The 24888-nt window shown below is 43.6% G+C and overlaps 1 protein-coding gene across 2 annotated transcripts in view; it reads right to left on the bottom strand.

Moving 5' to 3' along the window:
• PDS5B (PDS5 cohesin associated factor B) overlaps window positions 1-24888 on the bottom strand; it is a 3703643-nt gene that overhangs the window by 2344641 nt on the left and 1334114 nt on the right. The window lies entirely within an intron of this gene.

Below are 24888 nucleotides of genomic sequence, written 5' to 3'. Positions count from 1 at the left end.
GTGCCAATAAAACATGCCTGCACCAAAATATATTATACCTTCATCTACAAGCAAATACACCACATAGGTTGTATACACTAGAGAAGTGCAGGTAAGTTCCAGCAAAGATATCGGGGATGGTGGGTGGGTAACCTGGACTGCAACAGTGAATACACTCTAACATCTACATTTATGGTAAGTGTACACAACTGTACTATGTTCTTCGTGTTTCACTGTAGCAGTCATTACACTTGGGTTGAATCCCAAACCTATAGTTGGGAGGCTGGAGCTAAACAGCATTAGGAGCGGCTATGAGGCCCTGCCGAAATGCAGTGGCAAAGCCTGCTATGGATTTAGAGTAGAGTGGTAAATGATAGTGCTTTGTGAAGGTGTGCACTGAACTCCAGGTAGCAGCCCCTAAAATGTCTTTGGTTGGTACTCCCCTGAGGAAGGCTGCTGAAGTGGCTGCTGCTCTGGTTGAATGTGGCCTAATGCCATTAGGCACTGGCTTGACATGTTGTGAATAGCAGAAACGAATGCAGTGACCTATCCACTTTGAAACAGTCTGCTTTGAGATAGCCTTTCCTTGTGATCCTGCAGCATATGCCACTAGTAGTTGCTCTGTCTTTCTGAAAGCTTTGGTTCTGTTCAAGAAGCATAGTTGTCTGTGCATGTCCAAAGAATGCAGAATTCTCTCTGCCTTATTCTGTGGGTTTGGATAAAAAGTAGGCAGATGAATAGTTTGGTCAAGGGCCACACTGGACACTACCTTAGGCATAAATGTCGGGTTTGTCCTCGGAGAAACCCTGGCCGGATAAAAAATGATAAAAGGTTCCACAGCCATGAGTGCCTGTAGCTCTGAGACTCGCCTTGCAGAGGTTGTTAGGAGCAGAGCTGTTTTCCAAGATAAAAACTTTATATCAGCTGTAGCGGCTGGCTCAAAAGGAGGCAGGGTGAGTTTTTCCAAGATATAACTGAGGTCCCATGCAGGTATTGGTGATCTCCTTGGAGGCCTTAAGTTTTGGCTCCTCTGAGGTACTGCCTTAAAGGATGAGAAAAGATTGGTGGCTCTGTATTGTAATGAGCCGAAATGGCAGAGGCATGAATTTTAATTGATGAAAAGGATAGGCCTTTGACCAGCATCTCAGTTAAGTATTGCAAAATCTGAGGGATATTTGATACAACTGTCAATTCGTTGTGCCTGGTTCCAAGCACAGAATCTCTTCCATTTTCCAGCGTAAGATTTTCTGGTACTAAGCCTTCTGGCCTCCAAAATGACATCCATCACAGCTTTAGTGAGAGGCGTATTTTGTATGACTACATTATCTGCCATGCTGCCAGATTTCTTTAGTTGGCTGTGCAGGATCTGATTGTTTTGTTGGGATAGTAGATGTGGTATTTGAGGCAAGGTCCAAGCCAGGCATTGAGACAAGTTCCTTAGGATTGGATACCAGTACTGGCAGGGCCAGTCTGGGGCAATCAGTATCATCTTTGGCTTCTCTTGTCTGACCTTTAGGAGTACCTTGGGGAGGAGAGGCAGTGGAGGAAAGGCATATACTGCTAAGCTTTTCCAGCTGAAAGATAGGACGTCCACTTTCCATGCTTGTCTGTGATAAGTCCTTGTGCAGAATCTTTTTAGTTGGTAGTTGTGAGGAGAGGCAAATAAATCTATACCCGGGCATCCCCATTTCCTTGTTATCATGCTGAAGACTTGTGGATCCAATTTCCACTCGTGGGGATCCATGAGGTTTCTGCTTAGTTCGTCTGCCAGAATATTTATCTTTCCTGGCAGGAATTGTGCCTGCAGATGTACTTGGTAAGTCAATGCTGTGTCCCACAAAGTCATGGCTAGTCTGCAAAGGGGGTAAGAATGAGTGCCTCCCCTGCTTGTTTATATACCACATGACCATGGTGTTGTCCGTCTTTATCAGCAGTTGTCCCGGATGAAGTAGGTCTTTGAAGGCTGTCAGGGCATTCTGAACAGCTAGCATCTCTTTTTGATAGATATGTAGATGCATTTGGTTTGCGGACCATGTGCCTTGAATACATCTTCCTGCCAAGTGGGCCCCCCAGGCATAATCTGATGCATCCGTTGATAATGTCTGCCTGGCTGGGGGTAAAGTGAATGGCTGTCCCTTGTTGTGGTGACAAGCCTTCGCCCACCATCGAAACTCCTGTTGCAGGCAGGGAATGAGGGTAATTATTGTTTCCAGGCTGTGGCAATGTTGAGTCCAAACACTTTTTAGGTACCATTGAAGTTTCCTCATATGCAGTCTCGCATATGGAATTAGTAGAATGCAGGATGCTATGAAGCCCAAAGCCTGCAGAATTTTTCTTGCAGATAACTGGGCCTTTGTTGCCAACAGGTTGAAATAGGTAGTCAGTTGGCTTTGTTTGTCTGGCGTGAGATAAGCCATCTGGGCAGTTGTATTTAAGCTTGCATCCAGGAATATTATCTCTTGAGAGGGTACTAGTTTTGATTTCTTTTCGCTGACTGTGTACCCTAGGCCTGTTAGAAATCTCTTTACAAACGCCAGATGCTGTAGTAGAAAGTCCTTGTACTCTACTTGAATGATGCAGTCGTCCAAGTAAGGATATATTTGTATTCCTCTTTGTCTGCAGAATGCAATTACTGGTGCCAGGCACTTTGTGAAGACCCTGGGCGCAGTAGATAAGCCAAAGAGCAGTGCAGAGAATTGGTAGTGCATTGAGCCAGCTTTGAATCTGAGGTACCTTCTGCATGTTTGTCTGATTGGGACATGCAGGTATGCCTCTTTTAGGTCTAAAGTCACAAGCCAAGCCTTCTTGCCCAACATGGGCAGAAGTTGCTGTAGAGTCAACATTTTGAATTTTGGTATATCCAGATGTGTTTAGAATAGATAGGTCCAGTAATGGTCTCCAGGTCTTGTCCTTTCTTGGTACCAAGAACAATCTTGAATAAAATCCTTGTCCCTGCTCTTACTCTGGTACTTGTTGAATGGCCCTCATGTCCATGAGGGATGAGACTTGCTTTTGTGCTTCTGCCCATTGATGTTTTGGCAGGTCTGACCAACCGTTTGCTCATGGCAGGGTATGGAAGTGAAACTTGTAGCCTTGTGACACTGTCTAGGACCCATTTGTCCTGGGTTATTATGTGCCAGTTTTGTGAAAAAAGTGCTAGTTTTCCCCCTAAAGGCACTGCCAGAAGATAAGTGCTTGGTGCAGGCAGGGGGAAGTCATTGGAACTGTTTCCTGTATGGCTGTGATTTGTCTTCTCCACTTTTGGAGGTAGAAGCACCCCACTGTTTAGACCTGTACGAACCTTGGGGCTGGGATCTGCCTCTTGGGCGTCTGTATCTGCCCCTCTGCAGTCTGTCTGACACTGGAAAGGACCATTTCTTTGTAGGCCAGTGTTTGCTAAATCTTGGGAGGCTGTACCTGTAAGAAATCCTTAACCGTTTGCATAGATTTAGCTCTGTCCTCCATTTTCTTTAACACCTCTTCTGCTTTAACACCAAACAAGGTATCATGCTGTAATGGAGCATCTAATAATTTTGCTTTGCCATGATCAGGCAGATTTTGTTCCTTTAACTAAGCATGCCTCCTGATGACAGGAGGAGGCCTCCAAAGAATCAAAACCACATTGCAAAGTATGCTTTCCAACTTGCTCAGCTGCATGCAATAAATCCTGCATGTCTGTTTTCTGCACATTCAGAATTTATCAACATTTTCTGTTTAAGCAGTGACATAATATATTGCTGATATTTGAGCATATGAAACTGACAATTTAAAGCCCTTATAGCCAAGGTAGCAGAAGTGTAAATCTTTTTTCCCCATCTGTCCAATGCCCTAGAATCCCTGTTAGAGGGGTAGTGTTTTTTGCAGCGGAAGCCTCGACTCCTTTGGGACCCTAAGAGTTGGTTTCTGGGTCAGCAGCAGGGTTTTTGAAAAGGAATTTATGAGAGTCAGGAACCCTGCAGTACCTGTCCGGCTTAACAGGAGCTGGAGGTAAGGTGTCAGGGGTCAGACAGGAGTCAGGGGTCAGACTGGACTCTGAAAATACATCATCTACAATGTCCAACACAGGTGGGATAGCTAGGGGACTGTGTTGTGGTAGTAAAAGGAAGTCTCTGAGCCTTTTCTTAGATTCTGAAAAATCTTGGCTCTCCCAGTGGAAATGCTCCCTCATGGTATGCAAGGTTTCCCCAAGAGAGTAATCCTCAGGAGGAGAGGCTGAAGGGATAGATTCTTCAGTATCAGAATCCCCAAAGGGAGGAAGAGAGTATTCCTGATCAGAAGAGGAAACAGATGAAATGGAAACCTGATCTGAAGATTCATATTCTGTCTCTTGCCTAGGCCTTTTATCAGGTGGGGGATGGGAACCCCTGATCAAAGTAATTAAGTCTTCGGCCATCTTGAGCATCTGTTTTTTGGGCATGGAGGCCTGTCCATGAGGCTGTTGTACTTGTTTCTTTGTATTTAAAGGTGCTTTAGTCTTTGCCTTTGAAGCTGAAGCCGTTTTAATGTATAATTGAGTAGGTCTGAAAACACCCTCAGAAGCCGATGCCTGCACAGCGGCTCCGGACCCATCTGAGGGAATAGTCTCCGAAGGTCCAATACCTTGAGTTTCCAGCGACCTAGTCGACTCCACGTGGGAGTCGGTAGCGGGCTGTGGGTCTAAAGTAGCAGGTGTCACTGAGAACCGGCGACTGGCTTAGAAGCCTCATCATCAGTTTTGGACCACGGATGCCTGTCCTTTCTTTTTCTTTGCGTTTCTTGTGAATTCCGGTAGTCAGATGGCTATCAGACGACATCGTATAATTAAATCTTCAGTCAAAATAGTGTAATGCAAAATTGTACCGACGCTTAATAGTGTGTTGGTTAAATCTAGCACAAAACCGACAAGCAACGTCGTGGTCAGGGCCTAGGCAAGGAATACAGTAAGAATGAAAGTCCTTATGAGGTATTTGCTTCCCACAAGAACTACAATTATTAACTTTTACTGACATTGGTCTGGGGCAAGAAAAAAGTTTCCCCAATGGGGTACTTAGCTTTTAACGAAGACTTCAGATCTGAAATTCGATCACGAAAATCTCAGGAGTCGGCCGACCGGCACTTGCAAACTGCTTATGCTTCGGGCACTGCACGGCAAGAAAGACTAAGAAAATGGCGTCGGCTGCATCTTTTATACCCCTGGCGCACTGATGTCAGGGAAGAGGCGACAGCAACCTACGCCGGACCTAGACTTTGGAATTCAGGCCAACTGAGGGTAGCCTGCCAGCAGGATAACCCAAGTGTAACGACTGCAACAGCGAAACACGAAGAACATCAAGGCCTTCATTAATCCACAGTAAAACAGACTGAACAAAAAGATTTGCGGACAACAGATTAACTGCAGAGACTGTTATTCTCTAATGGAAAAAATGCCTACAGTGTCTTAGTGCACAGGGAACAGCCCTTGACAGTCAAAAGTTGAACTTGAATTAGATGAGTTTGTAAGTGCATCTTAGTATAAACATTTACTTCAGACATGCTGGAAAATGTTGCCTGTTTCACTCATAGGTGTATAGTATGCTAATGACCACTAAGGCCCATATAAGCCTAGCCGTGCAATCCAAATGTGACCCACAAATTTGATTTATACAGGGGGTGATTTACTGACTGCCTATTGTCCATCAAAGACAAAGGTGCCAGACCAGGGATGAATTTTCCAACTACCCATCCACTGGCCGAAGTTGCACTTAAACAGGGTTAAGGATGGATGGGAAGCCTGTTCCAGAGAATGTGAATTCTTTAATAAATTTATCAGTCTCCCCATTATGTCCTATTATGTCATAAGCAAAATTTAAGTCTTTTGATCTAGTAGTTCCTTATGCTGTTTTGTAGATGTGTTAACAGTTTATCAAAACAGGTTCCCGGGATGCAATATACACCAGGCAAAGACCACCTCTCAGAAGTCTGTACCATACCAAGTAAACAGACATGGATTTGAGGTAATCAGCATAGGACATTGTGCTTACTCCTTGCATTCTTTTTGTAAGGAACCTTTCTGGATGGTCCAGTTGCTGCATCTGTCTGGTCAGGTGCATAACGAAGGAGGCATTATACTCTATGATGACTCTGATGAGAGCAGAGTACAGTGTTATGATGACCCCTCTGGAACTAGATGCCATGACAATTTATAAACTGAGAAACAGAAGATTTTCTTACGACCTTGGACACACATTGGTCAAAGGCTAGGTTACTATTTACATGAGCTCCCAGATCCCCTGACAAGTGTTTCAACTTGTAAGGGTGTTTGACTAATGGCTCAGTTACCCAGGGTGGCAGACTTCCCAAAAGGTACTATAATGCATTTCATGACATTGAGTTTTAACCCAAGGCTTTAGCACGAAGTGTGTGTCTGTGTTAGACCTTCCTGTAGGTTGTTCTCATTTTGGGGGTATTCAATGACTGCTACCACTTTGCAATCAACTGCGAACTTGGTCAGCAAGAAGGCTTTGACATTGGGTTCTACTTCTCAGAGGTCAAAACCAAAGAGGAAAAGGCCAAACACAGGGCCCTGAGGGACTCAACTGGTGAATTGCCCTTTTGTGGAGGTGGCCTCACTGATTCTAACATCGAGTCCTATCTATAAGCCAGCTAGCCATCCAGCATGTTATAAAGGGGTTTACACAGTGACATAGAGTTTGTGCTCCCCAGGGCTGTCTGAGTTTGCCAACCCTCTCCACTCACAAAATCATGGTCAAATGGGCCCCCCCATAGCCATTCCAGTGTCCCATTACTTGGCTATTTCTCCCCATTGACCATAAATACTGTAACGTGTATACTATTCTGTGCTTTAAGTCTACAATGATTATTTGCATTTCATTTAAAACTTTTATTTTAAACTTTGTAGCACAAACACTGACAGACATCTGCTAAACAAAGCAATACAGTTTCACAATGAAAACAGACATAACATTAAAACTTCTCTGCCCTTGAAACTCACATTCATTGAAACAGCACTGAAACCCACATTCAAAGAAAATGCATCGGGTCAGTGGCAAATAAAGTTTACCTATGGGAGGGTTTCAAATCATAGGCCCCTTGCACACATACTTAGGACAATGCAAACATACATGTGTTTGTCGATTCACCTTCCTGACTGTATGAAATTATATTCCTTGTATAATACAGCACACTTGTTAGAGCAGGTATTAAATTTATTATTTTGAACATTTTCCAGTAAGCAATGAAACAAAATGTATGAATCAATAATGACAAAACTGCCCAATTCAGAACATTTCCATCATAAAAGTCTACTCAACCTTGTCATTACAATCCACCAATATCAGTAAATACACACAATCTCTGCAGAAGTAAAAGTCAACTACATAATTCCACATTAAAGAGATCTGCAACTAATGAAGAAGTTGATGCTAGCAATAGAACGGCAGCAGCAAAAATTCCCTTACTTGAATTGAACAGCAACAGCAAAAATTCCCTCAACTGAATTGAATAGCAGCAAGATGCATATAATGTAAAATTTAAAACTGTGCGTATGGGTGGCCAAGACCACCAGGATATCTGTGCAACAATGCACGTGTACAGACATGATGTGACCAGACCAGCTAAGGGACCGCCCTTAAAGTGACCGTCCCAAAAGTGTCAACCGGGGCAGACCTCCCCTGTGCCCCCCCCCCCCAGCTACGACACTGGGTTTACACCTAGTTCCATAAATCTGTCAGCAATGCCAGAATAGGGTATTATATCAAATACTTCAGCCAGATCTACTTAAGGAGTATGCACTATTTTACCCTCAACCACTTCTTTAGTGAGCTTTCCAAAGTTCACAAGTTAAGTAAGCATGATGTTCCTTTGACAAAGCCAAACCAAGATGGGTCAAGTCTCTGAAGGTCTCCTATACCCTTACTGATAATTTCCATGATAATTCTTTCCATGGCTTTGCAAATTAGATTAGTCAGACTAATGGCCTATAATTTCCAGGATCTTTTGAATGTCCGCCCTTATAAAGGAAGATGATCGTCACAGTCCTTCATTCATGTGGCACAAAACCCTCCTTTAAGACTACTGCTTAATAGTGACACCAGGGGTCCTGATGAGTCTTCTTTTCAACTGTTCAGGAGGCATCCTGGGATGTAACTGGGACCCACTGAGGTTGTGTTCTTGGCTTTAGTGAGCACAGCCAGGACATGTTCCCTAGTTATAGTTGGAGAGGTAACATTTGACAATATTTCTTGGGGATGGTTGGGAGTGAGACAGAGGGTAAAGCTGGAGATGAATTTGTCTGCTAAAAGGTTAGTCATATCACCAGACTTGGTGAATGTGTTCACCACTAACAATCAAACTAGAATACTGCTGTGTTTTGCCTTTGAGGTTTCTGACATAGCTGAAGGCAGCTACCTTAACCTGAAAGTTGGCTTTGTTAGACAACTAAGAAGGCTAATTTAGTCAATTTAGTTTGAGGGAGTCTTTATGGGACTTAACCTGCCTGACTTTTGCCATATTTTTTTTCTTTTGCTCTACATCCTGTTTAATTTGGGATGTCACTGCATACTGTGCCAAAAGCACTCTTCTGTCCTGGAGGCAACCAGTTCATCTTTAACTACTAGTCAGCATACATCCTGCATACTACAAAATAAATATCCAGCCTAGTCAACGATGGGGATAAAATTCTAACTACATCCTAGGTGACTAATTTGCACTGGGCATACTACGGTGCTGGCAGAAAGGATTGGCATACCTATCATGAGTGCATATGTTCAGTCTAAATGTTTGACCTGGTACAGCTCTGATCAGGCCGGAATTCAAATAGATGACTGGAGGGTAGGTGCAAAAGGCAGAAGATGCAACTGCCCTATAGTGCCCAAATGAGAATGCACTCAAGCTACTCCCTGTAACGGGCTGACACTAATATTGGTATATGGGTGAGTAACTTATTGCTATGGAAAGCCCAGCCTGGCAGACTATGAAGTCCTACCTCACTCACTCCTCTTCCAGATGCTGGGGAACTGCATAGATTTGTATGATCTGCAGACCTTTTCTGTCCAGAGGATTGGTTCTGACTGGTGAAGGGATACATGATACAGTACCCTCAAGGCTGTGGCATGGGGGTCTACAGGGGTGGTGAAACAGCTAAGGAAGGAATAGGGCATCTGAAGTCAGCCATAAGCTGAAGCCCCAGGAAAAATAATGAAATGACACCTACACCAATGAGTACATTTTGACCCAACAGGAAAGTTAATCTGGAACAAAGGCAGCTCCTACCAGAAAAAGTAAAGGCCCTTCACAAATACTGCACTAAAACAAGTGCTTTTTGGGGAGGAAGGGGGTGCGGGGAAAAAAAAATAGCACAACTCACCTGTAGAGACTTAATGGGAAAATAAATCACAAATACAGACATGTTGGAAACTTAGCTGTGACTTAAGTAAATTAAGAAATAGAATAGTTGTGTAAGAACGTACCATAGCCTTAGATGTCCTTCTCTTCCATGTTGCAGTATTCATTACAGTAGGGAAGTTGCTGCCTGCAGTGCCGCTATCCCACCAGTATACCAAAGTCTTTGCTCCAGAAGGGTACATGTGACATCCCATGTCAGGGCTATAAACCAACATAGGGTATAAAAGTGACGTCTGCACGTACCCTCTTCAGAATGCAGTGCTGTATACAGTAGTACTCCTGTGGGTTAAGACAGTGCCCTACTAGGGAGACCCTTAGACTTGCCTGTTGACTAGACCTAGGGTAGTAGGTAGGCTGTGTTGAGTGTGGACACTGGGGATGAGAATGACTATGTCCCCACAGGTAGTCCATGGTATGTTAGTTAGGTAAGGTAGAGGGAGCAGGTGGGTGGGACTGAATACTGCAACATGGAAGAGAAGGACATCTAAGGTTATGGTAAGTTCTTACACAACTATTCTATGCCCTTCTATTCTCATGTTGCAGTATTCATTTCAGTAGGGAGAGTAGCAGAGCTTTAGGTATGAGCCTGGGTGGAGGATTGGGTTCTGTGGTCAATGAGGCCTTGGAGCATTGACCTGGCAAACCCTGCTCTTGCTCTCAAGGCTAGGTCCAGTTTGTAATACTTGGTAATGGTGTGAATCGAGGAACAAGTGGCTGCTTCTAAAACGGAAACATAGTCAATCCCTTTGAATATGGCAGCTGGAGGAGGCAGCTGCCCTGGCAGAGTGAGGTATGATATGACCATGCAAGGATTTTCCATGATAGGAATAGCACATGCCAATGGATTTTGAAATTCATGAATAAATGGTCTGTTTGGAGACTGCCTTCCCTAGAGCTCTTGGATGGAAGGAGAAGAATAATTGGTTAGACTTTCTAATAGGTTTGGTTTTGTCTTAGTACCTCAGTTGCCTGTGGACATCCAAGGAATGGAGAGTCCTGAGGAATTTTGTGGATGAGGGTAGAAAGCCGGTAGGTTAATGGTCTGGTTTAATGAGAGTTCATTAACCACCTTGGGTATGAAGGAGGGGTTGGTCCTGAGAGCAACTCTGTCCTTGTGGAAAATAAGATAAGGAGAGGTGGAACTATTTTCAGAGTGCATAGTTTCAGGGTTACTGAATGAGCTGGTTCAAAAGGTGGCAATGTGAGTTTTTCTGTTAAGAAATTCAGGTCCCAAGGAGGGGGTATAGGTTTTCGGGGGGGGGGGGGGTCTGATATGAAGTGCCCCTTTCAGAAAAAGCTTGACTTCCAATCTGGAAGCCAGAAGAGGTGATATGGGCAGACAAGCAGAGATGGCAGATAAGTGGACTTTGAAGAGTAAGTTAGTCCTGAGTAAAGTAGCTCACACAAATAGGAAAGGACCATGGGTATAGAGGTAGTCAGAGGGTCCTGGTTTTTCCGTTGACACCACCTGGAGAATCTGCCCCATTTAGATACATAATTTCTCTTGGTACTAGTTTTTTCTGGCCTCCTGCAGAACATTGAGTATGTCGTCTGAATACAGGTGTCTGTAGGGGATTAGAACCCTTTTATCCATAAGGTCAGTTTCAGATTGTTCACCTGGGGGAGTAGTAGGAATCCCCTGTCCTGTGTGAGCAGGTCTATTTGGTAGGGTAACCCTGTGATGATTGCCTTTGGGAAGTAAGTGGAGGAGGGGAAACCAATGCTGTCTTGGCCAAAACTGGGACACCAACAGGATTTTGGGTTTGTCCCTCTGTATTTTCAGGAGGACTTTCTGAATCAGCATGAAGGGAGGAAAGGTGTAAAGGTACATTCCTTCCCAAGAAAAGGAGAATGGGTCCACTTTCCAAGCTTGTGGATGTGGGTCCCTTGTGCAGAAGCTCGGCATCTGTCTGTTCTAGGGGAGGCAAAGAACTGCTTGTGCAATACCCCACCTGTGATAAGGTGCAGGAATACCTCTCTCTGAAGCATCCATTCAGGCGAGGGAGCTAAAGTTCTGCGGAGTTTATCTGTCATAACATTCTCTGTTGAGGGAATATATACTATTACCAGGTGGATATGGAGTGATGATGCTAGGTTCCATATCTGGATGTCCAGGTTGCAAAGAGGGTAGGACTTTGTTCCCCCTTGCTTGTTTACATACCACAGGACAGTCATATTGTCTGTGATTACTTTTAGGGCCCCTGGCTGAAGAGCTGATTTGAATGTTAGTAGGGCTAATAGTAATGCCTTCATTTCCTTGATGTTGATATGGTACTTTTGTCTTCGGTTGGACCATCTGCCTTGCACAGAAAATTGATTCTGGTTTATTAGAAGCACTGCACCCCACCCCAAGTCTGTGGAGACCTGTTGTAGGGGGCCTGGAACCTGTAGGGGGTTCATTGGTTGAGGAGAAGTGCTGAAACTCACCACTGGAGTTCCCTCTTCAGAGACAAAAGTAGGGGAAGGGGTGAGTCCAGGGGCTGGGAGTGTTGTCTCCATATGTTCTTTAGGATTCACTGGATTTTCCACATGTGGAATCTTGCCAGAAGTAACATGGGTATAAGGGATGCCATATGGCCTAACATTCTCAGGAATTCCCGAGCTGTAAAGAAGGAGTGGGTGAGGAGATTTTTGAAGTATAGACAAAGGTCTAGGATTTCTTTGGTCTGGGATGAAGTACAGACAAAGGTCTAGGATTCTTTGGTCTGGGATGAAGGCTTTCATTCTGTCTGTTCTGATCCAGCATCCCAAGAAAACAAAGTCCTGAGAGGGGGGGGGTCAGGTGAGACTTTTGGTGGTTTATGGTAAACCCTAATTGAGTCAGGGTAGAAGTTACCTGTTGTAGGTGGAGTAGAAGAATTTGGTGGTCTTGATGAAGAATGAGCAGGTCGTCTAGATATGGGTACATCTGTATACCCAGAGTCTTGCAGTGAGACATGAAGGGGACTAAACGCTTTGTAAACACTCGAGCAGAAGTGGAGAGTCCAAAGGGCAAGGCAGAGAACTGAAAATGGCAAGAACCTATTGCAAAGCGGTGGAGTTTCCTGTAACCTGGACGTATAGGAATGTGCAGGTAGACATCCGTCAAATCCAGGACTGCCATGAAAAGCCTGTGTTGGTACGAGTGGCTAAAACAGGGGTAAGGTAATCATTTTGAAGCTGGGTACCTTGAGGAAGAGGATTAGGAAAGATAGGATTGGCCTCAATGGGCAGTCTTTCCTTGGTAACAAACATTCTGGAGTACCGGCCTATGTTTCTTTGTGGGCAGGGTACATGTTCTACGGTACCCTGAGCTAGGAGTTGTTGAATGATGGGTGGGAAAAGGTGGGTTTGGTTTTTTGGTGGTTGGGGGATACCCTGGAAGAGTGGTAACATCTACCAAGTCATGAAATCTCCCCTCTGAATGATGGAGAGGACTCATTGTTCTGATGTGATTATCTGCCAGGAGGGTAAGGAGAGGGTGAGATGAAGGGATTGGGGGTGTTTTGAGTCTAAAGGTGGTAAGTCACAGTGGAGGTGGACTGGGCTGGTCAGACCGACTCCTAAAGGGTGTGGTGGAAGAGTAGGTGGTAAACCTGAGAGTAAAGCTTTTCCTTGGTTGTCTACATCCCTTTGACTAAGGAGCTGTGTGAGAGGACTGGCTTCTAAAAAAAGAAGGTTTTTGTGGGTAGTTCCTGTGGTATCTGGGTATAGGGGATACCAGTAAACGTTTAAGGATTTGTAGTTCTTCTCCCTTTTCTTGAAGGTTCATAGGTTGGTACTAGGCTATCAGCCCTAGAGCCTATACAAGCCTAGCCATAACAATTCCCTGGCTATTTCTTACCACACTTTTTACTTCCCTGGATCCCTGTCTAGCAGGTCGACTGACGTGATCCCCAGGGTGAATTTCCTTTCTCCCATCCAATCGTCAAGGTTCTTTTTGAAGAGGGCCAAAGAGGTGCTCTTCTTGACATGTATGGGCGGTCTATTCCAGAGTCTGGTGAGTCTCTGGGTCAGGAACTCATCCCTCCAGCATGTTCTGTTTATTGTGATGACAAGGTTTAAGTCCCTGGAGGGATTTGAGAAGCTCTGCTGAAGCTTGGCCAAACAGGGCCTTATTGTCCAGGGGTGCTTCAAGTAATTCTGTTTATACATCCATAGGGAGAGTTTGTAGCCTTACCCAGGAATATCGCCTCAAAACTGATCCTGATGCAGCAGATTTCGATGAGGCTTCCACAGCATCATAACTGCTCTTAATGGAGTGCCTATTCACGTGGGATGCATTGGAAAGCAGAATGTTTATTTGGGCTATAATGGGGGAGTCAGGGGCCTTAGGGAGGAGGGTAGAGGCTTTGATGATGGTATCCAGGAAATACCTAGCTTATGTGTTTGATAGTGGAGAGCCCTTATAGTCAGAGTAGAGGAGGTACACACTTTCTTCCATAATCTGTCAATGAATTTGCTGCCTTTATCCATGGGGTATAGAGCAGCAGACGGTAACTGTCTTGAACTTTTGTCAGCAGAGACTGCAACAATTGCTGGGTCTGCTGGAGGATTTTTAAAGAGGAACTGGGTTTCCTGTGGGACCATATAGAAGTGGTCAGTGTGTTTTGAGGCTGGAGGTTGTGAGCCTGGGGACTGAGAAGCAGCCAAAAATGCATCCTGGAAAGTAGGTAGTAATGGGGGCACTGCAGAAGGAGATGGTTGCTCCATTTGTAAAAGGTCAAAGTACCTTTCCTTGGTGTCAGATACTTCTGATGCCTGCCACTTAAAATGCTCCCTCATGAGAGAGATTGCATCTCCAAAGGTGAATTCTTCTCCTGGGGGACTCAGGAGTAATGGAGTCCTCCTCCTCTGGGGTAATGAAATCCTTGGGAGAGATTTGAGATTCATAATTAATGGATTCCTCTGAAGTGGAGCAGTCTTCCTCTGATACCTCTAAAGGTGGTCAAGGAGAGGGGCCAGGAGGTAATTGTTGTGTCTGCAAAGCCTGAAATGCCTTGAAGACACACTGTGAAAATACTTCCCAGTCAGGAACCAGTTGAGGCTCAGGATGTTTAACTTTTTGTTTTCTGTTCAAAGGGGTAGTGAGTGGAGAAAGAATCAGAGCTCACTTCTGTTTTTTTGGAAGTGTAATAGCAGGGCCCCCCGACTGAACGAGTCGTGGTTCCCCTCCGCCATCAGGCTCTGATGGCTGATTTGCCTCAGCGGACGTACCTGAAGTTTCCACCATCCCAGCTTCCATTGAGGTTCCCAGGCCTGGTTTGGAAACTGAGGTCTAAGAAGATCCCGGGCTTTCATCAGTCTCAAGAATCTGCTCGGACAGCTGAGGCGCAGCATGGGATTCCAGCCTAATTTTCCTGGCCTTCTTCCATGGCGGCTCGTCAGATGGGCCTACTCACCCTTCCATACCGAGCACAAGACGTCGTAATCTCTGATTTTCTAAATACATTTTTAACATGGCCAGGTGGCTGCGATGTGTCTTGGGGAAAAAAGATTTGCAAATGGGGCAGGACGTATGCTCGTGGGCCTCTTAGCATTAAAACTTTGTACAATGGATGGTTTAGCTCAATTAACAATGGCCATGTCACAGTGCTGTGTTACTGAAACAGCAGGAAAGTAAAGTTGTGTACACTTACCATAAATGTAGATGTTCGAGTGTATTCACTGTTGCAGTCATTACATTTGGGTAATCTGCCTGCAGGTAGCCCTCAGCCGGCCTGAAAACCAGAGTCTTGGATTCCTAAGTCGGATGCGGTCTCTTGCATGACATCAGGTCGTCACGGGTGTAAAACATGCAGCCGATGCCATTACATCAGTTTTTCTTGCCTCAGATGTCAGGTGCCCCCACAATGGGAAGCAATTATATAAGTTACACCTCCATCAAAAAGCAAAAACACCAAAAAGCTTAAAACAAGAAGCAAAGGTAGAGCCAAGAGAAGTCAGGGGGCTGGAGGGAGGGTAACCAGGACTGCAACAGTGAATACACTCGAACATCTACATTTATGGCAAGTGTACACAACTGTATTATGTTCTTCGTGTTTCACTGTTGCAGTCATTACATTTGGGTTGATTCCCAAAGCTAAGGAAGGGAGGAGGAAGTTAGAGAGCATTAGGGCCAGCTATTAAGCCCTGCAAGACTGCAGTGGCAAAACCAGCTCTGGATTTAGGAAAAAATAGGCGTGTGTTAACGCTTGGTGAAGGTATGTACAGAGCTCCAGTTAGCAGCTTCTAGGATTTCCCTGGTAGAACCCTTCTGAGAAAGGCTGCAGAGGTAGATGCAGCCCTGGTGGAATGTGATCTTATCCCCTGTGGGGTAGGTTTTTCATGGTGCTTATAGCAGAAATGAATGCAATGGGCTATCCATTTAGAAATGGTTTGCATTGAAATGGCCTTCTCCTCTGCCCTTGCAACAAAGCCAACTAGCTGTTCAGATTTTCTGAGAGGCTTAGTCTTGTCCAAATAAAATCTAAGTTGTCTGTGCACGTCCAAGGAGTGCAGAATTCATTCTCCTTTGTTTTGTGGATTCGGGAAAAAGGTAGGCAAATGAATGGACTGATTTAGGGCCACACTAGGCACCACCCTGGGCATAAAAGAAGGGTTGGTCCTGAGGGAAACCTTCTCTGCGTGGAAGATAATAAAGGGCTCCACTGCCATGAGGGCCTGTAATTCAGACACTCTTCTTGCTGAAGTGATGGCTAGAAGGAAGGCTGACTTCCAAGAAAGGAATTTCAACTCTGCAGTTGAAGCTAGTTTAAATGGAGGTAGAGTGAGCTTTTCCAATACAAAGTTAAGGTCCAAGGCCAGAGTAGGGGCTCGCCTGGGGGGGGGGGGGGGGCTTAACTTTTTTGCCCCTCTGAGGAATTGCTTTAACAGGGGGTGAGAGAAGAAGGGTGATTCAGTATTACAATGTGCTGAAATTGCAGAGGCATGAATTTTAATGATGAGAAGGATAGGCCCTTGTGGAGCAGTTCTGTTAAGTACTGAAAAATATGAGGTAAACTGGGCACCGCAGTGCCCACACCCTGGGTCTGGCTCCAGGAACAGTATCTTTTCCACTTTTCAGCATAGGATTTTCTAGTACCAGGTCTCCTTGCTTCCAGAATGACATCTAGCACCTGCTTAATGAGGTATGCTATTGGAGAGCTCAAGGAATTAGCCAGGCTGCAAGGTTCAGGGTTTGAAGCTGAGGGTGCAGAATCTGGCCCGCCTGCTGGGACAGCAGGGAGGTTGTCTGAGGTAGGTGCCATGGATCCAGCAGCATCATGCTGCGCAAGAAAGGGTACCAGTGCTGGCGAGGCCAGTCTGGTGCAGTAAGTATTGTCCTTGATTTGTCTTGTTTGATCTTTAGCAGAACCTTCGAGAGGAGAGGCAGAGGGGGGAAGGCATAAACAGAGAGGCTTTCCCAGGTAAAGGACAGGGCATCCACTTTCCAAGCTTGACTGTGGGGAGTCCTTGTGCAGAATGTACAATTGGTAGTTCTGGGGGGAGGCAAACCGGTCTATCTCTGGAGTCCCCCATTTGTTCCTCAAGAGGTTGAATATTTTTGGTTCCAATTTCCATTTGTGTGGGTCCATGAGATGTTTGCCAGTGAATTTAGCTTGCCTGGCAGGAACTGAGCTTGTAGGTGCACTTGGTAGCTCAAGACAGTGTTCCACAGAGCCGTGGCTAGTCTGCAGAGAGGGTACGAGTGGGTTCCCCCCCTGCTTATGTACTAACCAACCTCAAAACTATATATAAACATATATACTTCTTATTTATATATATATATATATATATATATATATATATATATATATATATATATATATATATTATTTTTTTTTTTTTTTTGAGGTTGGTTATGCACAGCATTAGTTTTATAGGAAATTTTACAAGAGTGCCTATCATGTGATTTTTATTAGCCTCTTCATTGGCTTTTGCTAAAAAGAAAATAGTATTTAAAGGGATTTTGAATCTTTTGTAATGGTTTTAAAGTCTGAAGTGCCTATCATGTGATTTTTATTAGCCTCTTCATGGATATTAGACAATTAGACCTTAGGCATGAATGAAGGATTAGTTCGTAGAGAAACTGTCTTAATGGAAAATGAGGAAAGGTTCCACTGCCATTAGTGCCTGCAGCTCTAAGACTCTTCTGGCTGAAGTTATTGCTAGCAGCAGGGCAGTCTTCCATGATATAAACTGTAGATCTGCAGAGAAAGCTGGTTCAAAGGGAGGTAGCGCAAGTTTTTCCAGAACAAAATTGAGGTCCCATGTTGGTGTAGGTGCTCTCCTGGGGGTCTTAATGTTTTTTGCCCCTCTGAGGAACTGCTTTAGAAGTGGATGTGAAAATAAGGGTGGATCCGTGCTGTAGTGGGCTGAAATAGCTGATGCGTGGATTTTAATGGAAGAAAAAGAAAGTCCTTTGTGCAGCATCTCAGTTAAATACTGTAGGACCTGAGGCATGTGAGGCTGAAGTGTATTTTGGCCTTTAGCTTGGTTCCAGGCACAAAAACTTTTCCATTTGTCCGAGTAGGCCTTACTGGTGCTGGGCCTCCTAGCTTCCAGAATAACATCCATAACTGCTTGGGAAAGAGGAGCTGGCTGGATGCTTAGGTGATTTGCCATGCAGCCAGATTTAAGGTTTTGAGCTGGCTGTGTAGAATCTGATTGTTTTGCTGTGTGAGCAAATGGGTAATTTGTGGTAAAATCCAAGGTGGGCCCTGGGCCATATCCCTTAACAATGGGTACCAGTGCTGGCATGGCCAGTCTGGGGCTATGAGTATCAGTCGTGGTCTCTCCTTCCTGACTTTCAGAAGCACCTTTGTGAGGAGAGGCAATGGGGGGAAGGCATATACTGTCAGGTTTTTCCAAATGAATGAGCGCGTCCACTTTCCAAGCTTGATGGTGAAGTGTCCTTGTACAAAATTTTGTTAGCAGATAGTTTTGGGGGCTGGCAAACAGGTCTATGTCTGGAAGGCCCCATTTTTGAATTATCATTGCAAATATTTGTGGATCCAGTTTCCACTCGTGGAGATCCATGATGTTTCTGCTGAGGCCGTCTGCCAATGTGTTCTTTTTTCCTGGCAGGAATTGAGCTTGCAACTGAACTGGTAAGCCAGTGCTGTGTTCCACAAGGTCACTGCTTGCCTGCATAGAGGTTAGGAGTGTGTACCCCCTTGTTTGTTTATGTACCACATTACTGTGGTGTTGTCCGTCCTTATTGTAAGTTGTCCTGGATGTAATAGGTTCTTGAAGGCTGTCAGAGCATTCTGTACAGCTAGCATCTCTTTTTGATTGACGTGCAGATTTCCTTTGATCTGCAGTCCATATGCCTTGAACGCACTGTCCTGCCATGTGTGCCCCCCAGGCGTAGTCCGATGCATCTGTTGTCATAGTTTGCCTGGCTGGGGGCAAGGTGAAAGGCTGACCCTTGTTGAGGTGACATGCCTGTGACCACCATAGAAACTCCTGTTGTAAGCAGGGAATGAGAGATATCATTGTGTCCAAGCTGTGGCTGTGTTGAGACCATACGCTTTTTAGGTACCACTGTAATTTCCTCATATGTAGCTTTGCAAATGGTATTAGTAGTATGCAAGATGCCATGAAGCCCAAGGCCTGCAGAATTTTTCTTGCAGGGAGTTGGGTCTTTGTTGCCATTGTTTTGAAATATTGAGTCAGTTGTAGTTGTTTGTCTGGCGTCAGATAAGCCTTCTGGGCCGTTGTGTTCAAGCTGGCACCCAGGAATGTCATATTTTGTGAGGGTACTAGTTTTGATTTCTTTTCGTTTACTGTGTACCCCAGGCAACTTAGATGAGGTTTTACAAAAGCCAGATGTTGTAAGAGGATGTCCTTGCTTTCTGCTTGGATGAGGCAGTCGTCCAGGTATGGGTATATTTGAATTCCTCTTTGTCTGCAGTATGCAATTACTGGTGCCAAGCATTTTGTGAAGACCCTGAGCGCAGTGGATAAGCCAAAAGGCAGTGCAGGGAATTGGTAATGGGTTGAACCTGCAATGAAACTGAGGTATCTTCTGCAACTTTGTCTGATAGGGACATGCAGGTATACCTCCTTGAGGTCCAACGTTACTAGCCATGCTTTCTTGCCCAACATGGGAAGAAGCTGCTGTAGTGTTAGCATCTTGAATTTGGGTACTTGTAAGAAGGTGTTTAGAATTGAAAGGTCCAGAAATGGTCTCCAGGCATTGTCCTTTCTGGGGACTAGAAAGAGTCTTGAGTAAAATCCTTGGCCTTGCTCCCGTGTAGGTACCAGTTGAATGGCTCTCATGTCCATGAGAGCTGTAATTTGTTTTTGTGCCTCTGCCCATTGATTTTGTGGCAGGTTTGTCATTCCTCTTTTCATTGGCAAGGTGTGGAAATGGAATCTGTATCCTCGTGAAATTATGTCTAGGACTCATTTGTCCTTTGTGACAATGTGCCAGTTGTCTGAAAAAAGTGTGAGTTTTCCTCCCAAGGGAGCTGCCAAGAGAGTGTTGCTTGGCCAGATGAGGTGTAAGTCATTGAGTTTGCCTTCTAGTAGTTTGGGCCTGTCTTCTCCCTTCTGTGTTGCAGTGCCCCATTGTCGAGGTTTGTATTGGGCTTGTGGTTGTCCTCTGCCTCTTGGATGTCTGTATTTACCCCTCTGTGGTCTGTCAGTAGCTGGAAAGGACCAATTTTTGTTGGCCAATTTCTGCTGAAGCGAGGGGGCTGTACCTGTAGAAAATCTTTGACTGTCTGCATAGATTTTGCCTTATCCTCCATTTTCTTTAAGACTTCTTCCGCTTTAACTCCAAATAGAAAATCCTGCTGTAAGGGAGCATCTAAAAGCTTTGCTTTAACATGATCAGGCAGAGTTTGTTCCTTTAACCACGCATGCCTACGTATAACAGACCCAGTGACAGCTGCTCTGCAGGAAGCCTCTAAAGAATCAAACCCACATTGTAAAGTATGTTTGCCCACCTGTTCAGCTGCATGCAACAGATCCTGCATTTCTTTCAATTCAGACTGTTGAGGGAGTGTGCTCATTTTTTGTCTTAACTGAGACATTAGAAATCGCTGATATTTTAGCATGTGAAATTGGCAATTTAGTGCTCTCATAGCTAGAGTGGCTGAGGTGTAAACCTTTTCCCCCCACCTGTCTAGTGCTCTGGAGTCCCTTTCAGAGGGCACAGGATTTTTTGCCATAGAAGCCTTAGCCCCTTTGGGACCCTGGGAGATAGTCTCTGGATCAGCAACAGGGCTTTCATAAAGGAATTTGGGGGAGTCAGGCACTCTATAGTATCTGTCTGGTTTGGCTGGAGCAGGAGGCAGAAAATCTGGGTTCAAACTAGATTCTAAGTAAACATCATCCACAATGTCTAAAACTGGGGGGATGGCAAGTGGTCTGTGCTGGGGGACTAAAAGAAACTCTCTGAGCCTTTTCTTTGAGTCAGAGTAGTCCTGACCTTCCCAGTAAAAATTTCCCTCATAGTGTGTAAAGTTTCCCCAAAGGAGTAGTCTTCAGGAGGAGAAGCTGAGGGAATAGAATCCTCAGCATCAGAATCTTCATAAGGGAAAAGGAGTAATCTTGGTCCTCAGAGGAGCCTGAGGAAATAGACACTTGATCAGAGGAATAATCTTCCTCTTGTCTAGGCCTTTTGTCGGGTGGGGGTTGGGAACCCCTGATTAAAGAGATCAAATCTTCAGCCATTTTAAGCATCTGTTTCTTAGGCATGGGGCCTTGAACTGGAGACTGAAGTGCAGTCTTTTTTGGTTTAACAGGAGTCTTAAGCTTAGGATACGTTTTTATGGTGAGCGTCGTCGGTCTGAAGACTCCTTCAGAAACTGAAGGTGTTTCTGCAGCACCGACATCTCTTTCTGCAGAGTCGTCGGTAGGGGCTAAACAAAATGGCTGCATCGGCCTAGCACTCTCCGCCAAAGGCTCCGAAGCGGTCTCGGGTTCCAAATCTGCGGTAGTCAGGGGCTGCGTCAGAGCCTCACTGAAGACCAGTGAACCGGAGACCTGTCCAGCCGAGGCCTCGGAGTCTGGCTTGGGTCTAGGCTGCCTGTCCTTATCCTTGCGTTTTTTCTGCATGCCGGAAGTCGGTTGCTCCGACGGCATTGTGTAGTTAAATTTTCTACCTAAGTAGTGTTGTGCGAAATCAAAGCGTCTTTTTATAGTACGCTTATTAAACCTAGCACAAAAACGACAACCAGTGCCTTCGTGGTCTGGGCCTAGGCAAGGTATGCAGTAAGAATGAAAATCCTTATGAGGTATTTGCTTCCCACAAGAAATACAATTGTTAACTTTTTCTGACATCTGTCTGAGGCAAGAAAAGTTTCCCCAACGGGGTACTTAGCTTTATTGAAGATTTCGGATCTGAAATTCGACTTCGAAGATCTCAGGAGTCGGCCGACCGGCACTTGCGAACTACTTCTGCTTCGGGCACTGCGCGGCAAGAAAGACTGAAGAAAATGGCGCTGGATGCATTATATATACCTGTGGCGCACTGACGTCAGGGAAGAAGCGACAGCAACCGACGCCGGACCAAGACTTTGGAATTCCAGCCGACTGCGGGACCGCCTGACGACAGGATAACCCAAGTGTGATGACTGCAGCAGGGTAACACGATGAACATCCAGTCATACGAAGGAAAACTCACTCGACAGTAGAGCATACATCTCAGCAGGCGAATGAGATGGATACGGAACTCCATTTTCCGTTACCATTCCGTGCATCCAGTCAACAGTCATGGAGTCCACATTTCAAAGGGAGGAAGAGAAAGACGTCAGAAGAACAATTCAAGTTCCAGAAAAAGATGCTGAAACCCATACAGAGGACTTGATAGTGAATTTATCACAGTATGCATAAGTTTATCTGAGATATCCGTTTTAAATAAGGGACTTTCATTTATTCCCTCACAATGTGTAGATGTAAGTGATTTAATAACAGACAAAATGTTTCACTAGAAATGTAGCACTAGGAATGCAGTATGGAACTGATCCATTAGATGTTAACTATGCATTTAATTTTAGAAAACCTTCAGCATTTACACCCAGTTTGCATCCACTTTTGGATAGTTTTGAAAGAGCATGCATGAATGACTTTTTTGCACTCTTTCAAGAAAGGAAAAATAGTTTGAAACCTGAGTTTTTTTTAATTTAAACACAGATGAAAGATTGGCACTGAATAAGTTACAACATAATGATGCAATAGTCATACGACCCGCTGATAAAGGAGGAGCAATTGTATTATTAGATAGTGAATATTATAGAACTAGTATTAGTACCATGTTATCAGATCAAACAACTTATAGAAGTCTAATGACAACAGAACTTAATAAGATTATTAAAGATGTGCACGCAGATCTCTATGATATGTTAATGTGTGGTGTCATTGATAGTAACATGTATAAATATTTCCTGATAGAGAAATCTCTTGTCCCTACTTTTAGGGGCCTTCCAAAAATACATAAAATGCTAGATAATCCACCTATTAGACCAATAGTTTCAAGAAAAGGTTGGCTAACAGAGGGTATATCTATTTATTTAGAGAAACAGCTAAGGCCAATAGTAGATTCAACTTCTTCGATTCTAAGAGATACACAACAGTTCTTAGAGACTCTAGCACCATTTAATGTAAATGGTGGTTTGAAAGATTCAGACTATATGGTAACCTTAGACGTTAAATCGTTATTCACTAGTATACCCAATGACATCGGTATAGATTTCCTAAGATTATATTTAATTCAGAAGGGATTGAAGAACAGTCAGATCATTAGAATTACTATGTTGATGGATTTGGTCCTTAACAATGTTTTTACTTTTGAGGGAAATTATTTTTTTTACAAGTTACAGGAGTAGCAATGGGCACACCATGTGCCAACTCTTATGCAAACTTGGTGTTTGGCATATTGGGAACACACCTATATTTTTGAACATATACTATTCTCAAAATATATAAAATATTACAAGAGATTTGTGGATGACGTTTTTGTTGTATGGGGTGGTGACCTAGATATTCTGGATGTCTTTATTACTTGTATAAATGGAACTACTGCTTTTCTCACATTAACAAGTGAGAAATCTCAGAATAGGATAGAATTTCTGGATGTATTGCTTAAGAAAGAACATGGAATTATAAGCACAGAAGTTTATAAGAAACCTTGCACAAGGAATGCCCTTCTACATCGAAATAGCATGCATCCACCACATGTACACAGAAATGTAGTGAAAAATCAAGCAATGAGATATTCTCGACTAACTAGTGATGATGTAGTCTACAGTGAAGCTATCAATAATATACAGAAAGATTTTGTAGAGAGGGGATATCACAAAAAAGATCTTGGATTTCTACAGGAAGTTGAACGAGAAAAAGGTGGACAACCATATATTAGTAGGAATAATTTTTCTCATGTAACAAAAAGGAAAGAATTATAAAGTGAAGAGGTTGGTTATTCCCTATACCAACAATAATAACATCATAACAGAGGTACTTAAGAGAAATTGGGGAATATTATTACTGGATGAGGAAATAAAAGGATTAGTAGGCACACATCCGAGTTTTAGTTATAGAAATACTAAATCACTAAAAAGGATGCTATGCTATGAACACAATGTTAAGAAGGGACCACTTTCCTTTAGGAAAGGAACTTTTGCTTGCCATAACTGCAATCAGTGCAACTTTATTTTGAATAAAAATGTTTTTGAACATCCGGACACACATGTTAAATATGAAATTGATCATTATGCTGACTGCAGATCCAGGAATGTGGTATATTTAGCCATATGCCAGAAAAGCAGTGGTTTCTATGTTGGAAAGACAAACAGGACACTTAGAGAAAGAATAAGGGAACATGTTTATGCCATCAGTAGGGAGAATGAAGGTAATGCTTTAGCTAAACATGTCCTACGGAATGATACAACACATAGTTTTAAGTTTTTGGTTTTAGAACTTATACATGTCACAGAAAGATTAGGAAACATAGGTAATTGCACAGAAAAAGAGGAGGGGAAGCGGATAATTAGGTTACAGGCTGACAGAGGACATGGCCTGAATGACAGGGTTTCATTGAAGCCTTTCCTGCTAGATCGACCTTTGAAGCACTAACTTTCAGTGGCACAAACATTTTTTAGAAGTATAAGAATACATTTTCTCCAGTGGTACATCAGCATAACTGCATATGAAGCATGATGATACTTAACATCTAGCCTAGTTATTGATGTTTTTAAGTCACTAATTACAAGTTTTAGGAATTACACTGTGTATATATGTGAACAAGCATATTTATTTACATATATACATGCTATTGTTGGATTATAAAGATGTTTTTTCATGGGCTGTTCTATATATATATATATATATATATATATATATATATATATATATATATATATATATATACACATATATATATATATATGTTTATATATTTTTGAGGTTGGTTATGCACAGCATTAGTTTTATAGGAAATTTTACAAGAGTGCCTATCATGTGATTTTTATTAGCCTCTTCAATGGCTTTTGCTATAAATAAAATGGTATTTAAAGGGATTTTGAATCTTTTGTAACGGTTTTAAAGTCTGAAGAAGTG

This window comes from Protopterus annectens, chromosome 5.part1 (assembly GCF_019279795.1).
Source record: "Protopterus annectens isolate FY-2018-M chromosome 5.part1, PAN1.0, whole genome shotgun sequence".
NCBI classification, from domain to species: Eukaryota; Metazoa; Chordata; order Ceratodontiformes; family Protopteridae; genus Protopterus; species Protopterus annectens.
This window is presented reverse-complemented; position numbering and strand designations above follow the sequence as displayed.